Here is an 8,815-nt window from a genome sequence, read left to right as displayed (position 1 = left end):
ACCCTTATCAATATAACTCGGTGGACTAACTTTTTAATCGATTCTACTTTTGGAACTCTCGGTCGATAAAATTACTCTAATATTTATCTATAGCCCACAACACATCCGACAAGGGCACGGGGTAGCCGATGAAACCCTTATCAAAAACTTTTGTTGAGTTCAATCTAAATTTCGAATAAATGTGTCCATCATCCAAACCCACATTAACTTGGGCACGGGGTAGCCGATGAAACCCTCATCAACATGAATTCGGTGGATAGACATTTATCACCCACTTCCCCTACGTAACAAGGTTTGTACCCCGGGGTAGCCGAGTGCACTCCCTCGCGAAATAGGTTTTCATGGTTTCTACTATTTGGTAAGGCTATGTCTCAATTGATTGTTTTAGCGAGAGGTCATGTCAATTTATTATCTATCACGTTTTAAGTGAACTAAAGCGGTGAACTACGATAATTGTAATTGACACGGTCGATATACTCGATTAAAAGATAATGCATGTTTTAGTTATGGCGATTTAGCGATGCATGCAACATATAAATAAAATGCAAAGCATAATAAAAATATAAATCCTAGTATGGCCTTCCTAAAATAGAAAATCTAATTAACTATTACATATTCGAAAACCAACTCCATTGGTCCCTTGAACTTCGGTTATGACACGCATCTCGAGGTAACACCGTCTTTATGTATCATCTTCTTGAATGACACCGTCTTCAAGGAACTCCGGAATAAATAAATTTACATAACAAATTACATAATTTCCTATTATACATTTGTAAATAAAATAAAATAAATCTATTAAATTACAAAACGGTGATACGAGATCACAATAAATTACAACCGAATCGATATTCCCATACATTTCGGGTAATACCAATTAAAACTAAGGCCATACTAAGTAAAATTACATAATTCAAAAATTACATAAAATAAAATTATGACAATCATAAAAAAAATGCAGCATTATAATATGTATGAACATGCCCAATTTTATGCTAAATCGCCTTTAAGTAGCCAATATCGTATATTACACGGTTTTTACGGATTTGCGTGATTCAACGTTTTATAATCAATAAAATTACATAAATTCATATTTATACATAAGTTAATTACCCTAACCTCTTAGGACTCAAAATTTAGTCTTCACTAATTATTTGACCATAATTAACTCATATATCTAAAATTTGTTCATTAATGGACCTAAAATTAAAATAAAATAAGCTATAAACTTCAAATAAATCACAAAATTATAAATAAATTCAAAATTTGAAATTTAAACTCATGAACATTCTGGAAAAAAATACCATGACACTCATAATGTTCAAAAAACTTAGGTTAAATATTTCGAAATTTATCCGGAAAAACAATGTTGCGGTTTATCGGATTTAACAATAAAATCATAAAAACATGAGAAAAATTATATTCACCAACTTTTCAATTTTAGATCTGAAAAATATAATAAAATGCAACATGTGACGTTTTTCTTTAGTCATGGACTATGTTTTAGCAATTATTTACTAATTAAGTCACTATTTATGCTAATTTTTCATCAAAAATCCATAAATCATGCATAAAGACTTCAATATAGCCTATTATTTTACACACATCTTTTAAAATTGGATGTGACAACATACTAAATTTCTATGACCAGATTCGAAATTTTTCTCATATTAACCTATTTTTCATCTAAATCCGATTTTAAACATGAAAAATCCATTTTTCGAGTAAAAGAAGTCCAAAAATTATGAAAATTTACAGGTCATCTCAAAATAATATATCTGATAACATATCCAAACATCACTGGAAAATTCGAAGTTTAGCTAATTTTAGTCCGAAAATGACATTTTTTTCATAAAATCATATTTTTTTAATGTCATTATTATATAAGATGAACAATAAAAATCCATAAAATAACCAAAATATCCTAAAAACATTTTAGGACCAGAAACTTTAACATGCATAATTATTTTCATGATATATCATAATAACACAAATTTACAAGTTTTATATGTTAATCGTATAACTCGGAAAAACTATAACCGATTTGCATGCAAACAACCATGGCTCTTGATACCGCTTGTTAGAAAACTAGATCTCTTTATACAACATATTCATATATGTTTTTATTAATTTAGTCATAAAATTAAATGGTGATCTTATGCATGCAAACAATAAACAATTTAAAGAAGAAATCTTCATCTTACATTGGTATTTCAGTTTATATGGGCACAAGAGAGTTCACCTTCTCTCTTGTTCTTGAGCTCTCCTTAAATGGATGAACAAAGGACTCAAGTATAGAATCCCTCCCAAGGAATAATACCCAAGATAAACTCTTAATAAAATTAATATTAGTAATACTAGAATAACATTAATTTAAATAAAATGACCCAAAAATATTTTGATCCTCTTTGGATTTCGGTTAAGAGGAAGAGGAAGAAGGAAGAAATATTTTATCTCTCTAAAATATTTTTATGATGAATGAATGAATAAAAATGAATCACACACTTTTGCATGTAGTGAATGATAGATTTTTATGCAAAAGGCCCTTGGCTCTTTACAAGGGGAAACCGGGTAGGAGGGTGGGAGGAAGGCCAATGCATGAGATTGGTGCTCTTCACAAGAGACACTAGGTTTGCATGCCTAGTTGTAGGAAAAATAATCATCTTTTCCACTCACTTAATTAACATAATTTATAATGTTAATATCACCCAATATTTCGGTCCATTAGGAGATAAAATGGATTCCATTTTATCTTTGTGAATTTGTCAATTTGTCACATGTTATATGTCATGTAAAATTGTTATGTATTTTTAACATATTAAAAATCAACGTATTAATAAAAATACGTCATACACAAAATTGACTTAATAATTCACAATTATTTGTACCAAAATAATTTACCAATTATAAATCACAACATCTTGTATTTATAATAATTCATTCAATTTCAATTGTTTCCTTAAACAACAATTTCATCCAAGTAATAAAACAATTCGATCACTTAGACCGTATCAGATTATAATGAGATACGTAAATTATACTTCCAAAATCGTCCGTCAATTTTCAAGTAATTTAATTAACTCGTAACGTTATACGATTAATTAAATGATAAATTAAGAGTATTATCCTTTAGGTATGACCTAAGGGATCAACTGATCACCACCGTCGCACGACAGTAATGTCAAACTCTAGTCAGCCAATCATTACCGATATGTGTGGACCAGTTGACAGTAAAAATACTTCCCAATTGTATTCTTTAAAATGAGACTTAAACATGTGATCATCATGATCAACAGTTGTGATCGCATTATTGTCGAAGGACACATATTCCAACAACAAATATGTCCCTTTGCTCTGTATCCCGAAACTCAACAAAAGGAAACTCGTCAATAGGTAGTGTTTTGTGTGGATTTTGCGCAGGGCGAAATGAGGTCAGGGTAGAGTTGTGTAAGGTTAACTAGCTCTAGGTAGTCTATTGGTCAGGTCGTCAAGGTAATAATAAGCTGTAAATGAAATAACAACAATAATAATAAGACAAAGAATTTTGTACGTGGAAAACCCTTGAATGGGAAAAAACCACGAACACCAAGCCAAGAGAGGATTTCACTATGTAATTTGGGAGAATAATTGTATGATAATAACAATGTTTATAATTCTCTAAGTATTGCGTATGCTCCTTCTTGTGTGTGAATGAGATGATCTCAATATCTTCAAAGTATTCTTTATATAGGCTTCCTCCTTGAACGGCTGCTTGATACGGTATTAAATGCAGATTATTCTCCATTATTACCAGTAATAATTGCTAATTACTCCTCCCTTAATTACTGCACTTACTGCGAAATCTTCACACTTAATGCTGCATATATAATTCCTTTATAACACGCGTATATGGTCTAATACCGTCCTGATATTTTGACCGTTGTCCTCTCCCTGGCCTGGCGCCTGTCTTCATGTGCCCTGATAGCCTGACATCTTGACAGCCTGACAGTCAGGTTTAGATAAGATACTGATCAGGAAGGTCTGCGGATTTCCAGGCCTAACAATTGCCCCTTATCTCCTTATTTGCAGTGTGCCAGGACGAAAAAATGAGGAGATAACTTTATTTTTAGGAAGATTACCCAACGGTTAAGTTTTGCCTAGTCGGTTTCACCTGTAACGGCTATTTTATCTGCGATTCTTGCGACGTGTGATGTTTACTGCAACTTCCTTAATGATTATCCACTTCCTTTGCGGCTGAAACCCTAATCCTCTTCATTATAAATACCTGTGTGCTTCATTAAGTTGAACTCACCAAAGCAATTTCTTCTTATTTTCTCTCTTTGATAATATTTTTCTTCAGTTCTCTTAATTTCCAACTTCTTCAATCTTTAATCAATTCTCCATAATCTTTCAAATAATGGTTGCAAAGAAAAAGTCTACCAGGGCAGCGGTTCCTGCAACTCCTCCTCCTCAGAATCCTGAGGAAACTTCTTCTGAAAATCTACCTACTTCTTCTGCTGCTCCATCTCCCACAATCAATAAGGCGAGTGATTCTCCATTGGAGATGATCTCAATATTTCATGGTGATTTTCAATTCAAGCCTACGAAGGCTTTAAATGAGGATCAGTCTCCTGCAAACCGTTTGAAGCCTGAGTTTGAGAAGATTTAGAAGGATAAGGGGATCATCCCTGCTGATGCTTGATGCGTGTCATTTATATGATGTGTTAAGACCCTACACTACTACAATTTAAGGCAAAGAGAACGCCCCTTCAAGAACGGTTGATAGCGAAACCGATCTCTTTGTTATTATTAGTTTGGCGGGCGTATAGGATTCCAATAGAGAACGGTTGTTTGTTCAAACCGTTCTCGTACATTAACAAAGAGAACGGTTATATTTGACCAACCGTCTTAAAATATAAAAGAGACCGGTTATATACCCAAAACCGTTCTCCTTGATAAAACAAAGAGCACGGTCCCTATCCTTGGCCGTTCTCCTTGATAAATCTCCTTGATAACTCATCGTCATACTCATCCTTTCCTTCATTTCCTCTCACTCCCTTTCCACCGCCACCACCCTTGTCCACCGTCACTCGACTACCACCCTATTTCCCCACCCTTATCCACCGTCCTTCTGCCACTATCATTTTGGTACCAACGCAGCCACGACGCACGATAGCCACGATAACAATGGATGCGACAACCACAACATACGACGAGCGTTTGTCGGCGACTCATCTCCTCCTTTGACATTCATCTGTCTCTTTTACATGGTATAATATACAACTTGAATAATTTCAATTTAGTTAATTAGGGTTTCTGGGTAGTCTGTTTTGTATCCGAATTAGACAAATTAGATTGTTGTGTGATGCTTGGTATTGTTATTTGAAGTCAAATATAGCATGAGTACAGTTGCGTTTTAAGTATTAGGCTTAAGAATGGCTCAATTGCGTCGAAATTAGTTATCAAGATCTTGTTGTTATCACTAATAGATAGGTTTAGGATGGCAGTCACGGCGTGTTCTTGGATCATTAGGTTTGTAGAACGAAGAAGCTGATTTAATGAATAATGTCATCACAGTTTGATATTAAGATTCTTTTGTCCTCGTCCTTAGCAAGAAGCCTGATTTTGAATGCGGCTTCTCTAATAGTCTCAAGAGATGTACCTTTTAGGTTTTCAACTAATTTCCTGACATGGGTCTCTCGCTGTAGTATAACTTCCAGTATCTGGTATTGACATAGTTACTGGTGAAAATTTAGATGGTTTAAGACGAATTTTACGATTGCATCTTTTGTCTGCTATTTTAGTTGGAGATACAGGATGCTTGGGCAGTGTTGTATCAGCAGAAATCACACTTGTACTCCCTTTACACAAAAAAAAAAGGAATTTAGGAAGGAGATTAAAACAAAGTTCACTATATAGAGTCGACTCAAAATATAACCGCCGCCTGCCAGACTTACATTTTAGTCTGTCTCTGATGATATTTATGCAGCATTACTGTATGAGAATTTATGAAATTGTATCATGTTTGAAAATTCACTCGAGCTAGTTTTGGTCATTACAGTTTACTTGCTATTGAATCGGGTTTGCCCAAAGTTAACCTGAGTATATAGTTAGTATGACAAGAATCGATTCATTATTATATATGAATGTTATGTGTAGGTGGAAGGCATTAGAACTTGCCTCACTTAAAAGAAGTTATGTGTCTTTCTTCAATGATGAGAAGCAGGAAACTGCTGTAGCGAAATGGACAAGGGCAAAAACAACGGTTGCTAAGGTACATAGGAATGTTTCAAATCCAAACTCCGGATTGTTTATTTCTTGATTTAGGACTCCGTATGTAGTATTTGAGAAGTAACATTGTTTTTGCACCAACTGTATGTGTGAAAAGGTTTGTCCCAAAATGAGAAAGCTCAAAAGTTTTGATAATTAATATAGTATGCTCATAAACAAAATTCCTGATTTATTGGCTCAATAATTGAACCCTTTTATACTATCAAGTTGAGTTTTATGTATAAAACATGAAAATTATTGGCTCTAAGATGGAGTATCATTCTATGGATAGCTGACACATCTTGTGATTTGGTTGACTACAGATTGACCCACGCCATAGGTACGGCCACAACTTGCACATTTACTATGATGATCTCTGATTTAACAGTGAGAGCAGCCAGCCATTCTTTTACTGGTATTTTCACATTCCTCTTTTTTTTTTACTGTCTTTTTTCCAATTAAGTTTCTTCAAACATACCTACCTTAAATATATGCTTTAATGAAGGTTGGATATTGGAGACGGAAAAGAGTTTAATCTCGAAAAATGCTCAAGAACCAAGTAACAGAAGCAATGCATCAAGTATCTGGGACCGGTAAATTTCAAATCTTCCGCTTTCCCATACAACAACTTTCAATTGCTGTTTCTGATTTTTACCCTGCTGAAAATAATTCAGAAAGAACGGGAAGTGTACGAAGTGATAGTGGAAGAGGGAAAACTTGTATATAAACAAAGCGGTAACTTACTCGAGACTGTTGATGACTGTAAATGGATATTTTTACCCAGTTTTCTCTTGTTTTAACTTGAATACTTTACATTTATCGTTATGTCAGCTGCCAAGTTTATCGTTTATTGTCTTATCAGTTTAAAAGTCATTTTATAAGCTATAGTAATTAGCAAGACGGTTTCCTTTATATACATCACTACATCATCTGGTAGTGTACCAGTGTTTGGTGAGCATGCGCATGGAGTTCTCTTATTGCAGATATATGCAATGGGCTTCATTCAGCATTTTATAGCCTTCTCCATCGAGGTTGTTAGTGGTAGATTCTGGACACGATGAAGAAACATATGCCGGACATCCATTGAACTGATATTTGGTCTTTATTATGTCAACCTTTGCTTAATTTTTGTGAAAACAATTTTACATATGTTTTCTCCACAGTAAGCTTATCTGATGTAGAAGGCGATGCTACGGTTTTCTGCGTTCCCAAACCAAATCATTAATCCAATTTCTTTCGTTTAGTATTGCAGGATGTTGAAATTTGCTGTAAGATGGTAGATTCTGCAAGGTAACAAGAATCTGCGCCAGGAGCTTCTACAACAAGATTATCATCGAGAAGAACAAAAGCTTTGTAAGTGTGGAATTTTGACCTATTTTTCTGTAGGGCCAAAGTGATGATATTTCCCTCAACTCTCACAAATCCTGACGTTCTTGACTAGCTCATCGGCATAGGAGCTGGCAGCCCGGACGGCAACAAAAGATGGACCATTTGGGTGGCACCTAACACCGACAACTGAAGGAAGGCGGAGAGTCTGGCCCTTGACAAACTCAGACTTGTCAAGCACTGGGGAAGTCTTTAGAAAAGATGCGGAGGCCATTTTACAACAATTATTATGTGCTTAAAGAGCCTGATACTCCGATAGACTTAACCAAAAGATATGCAAAGAGTAAGTCTTATACTCTTATTAACTCTTATTACCAAGCTCTACCACACAGACTAACTTCTCAGTACTTCATTTTATAGTTGTACTTTGTGCATATTATCAGACTAACATGCCTTAGCCACTCAGGATAAGACAAGTGGACGATATCTGCTTACTTGGCACTGTTGGCAGACCGTGATTGCAGTGACCAGGGTTTGATATTCCGTCCGCCTCAAGAAAAAAGAATAATAAAAAGAAATGGAAAAAATTATAAGAAAAGTAGTGATTTTCCTCCATTGCTGACCAGACAGGTTTTTTGTATTCCTGTGAAAAGTGAACATAAGGCTCTGGTTTTCCATACGTTTTGTATTTTGCATGTAACTTTTATTTATGTTATGCACATGATAGCGTATCTTCGATATTTGTAGGCTCTTAACAACATGAACGATTTTGTATTTTGTTTCAATAGAATTTGTCTTAATGGTTCAAATTAAATCGGAAAGTTTTTCTTGTGTTAAAATTGCTAGAGTTTCTGAATTGTAACAGGTTTAATTATTATGAGCTATACAATTCAATCGTGTAGGGTTACGATAAAAATAGAAATATTTTAAAAAAAAATAACATGATCAAAGAGAACGGTTAATACCATCACAACTGTTCTCTTTGAAAAAGTACAACTAAGGCGCCAAAAAATCTAAAACTTTAACAAAGAGAACTGCCTTATCAAAGAGACTGGTTCTTATATTGCAACTGTTCTCTTTGATATATCAAAGAGAACGGTTCTAAAACGCAACAGTTCTGATTGTTGTTAAAAAGAGACCGGGTTGACTTGATTTCAACCGTTCTCTTAGATCAAAGAGAACGCTTGGCCACAGGACGGTCCAAATTACATAAAAGAATGGTTACCAACCGTTCTCTTTG

General features: G+C 34.5%; 1 long non-coding RNA gene across 1 annotated transcript; it reads left to right on the top strand.

Moving 5' to 3' along the window:
• Positions 1 to 7,432: 7,432 nt before the first annotated feature.
• Positions 7,433 to 7,875, top strand: LOC141646193 (uncharacterized). Its single transcript, XR_012545415.1, has 2 exons — positions 7,433 to 7,602; positions 7,691 to 7,875. It is a non-coding gene; the product is annotated as an uncharacterized LOC141646193 (long non-coding RNA).
• Positions 7,876 to 8,815: the final 940 nt, after the last annotated feature.

This window comes from Silene latifolia, chromosome 3 (genome assembly GCF_048544455.1).
Source record: "Silene latifolia isolate original U9 population chromosome 3, ASM4854445v1, whole genome shotgun sequence".
NCBI classification, from domain to species: Eukaryota; Viridiplantae; Streptophyta; class Magnoliopsida; order Caryophyllales; family Caryophyllaceae; genus Silene; species Silene latifolia.
Note: the sequence above shows the minus strand (reverse complement) of the source record. Positions and strands in the feature narration are given on the sequence as shown.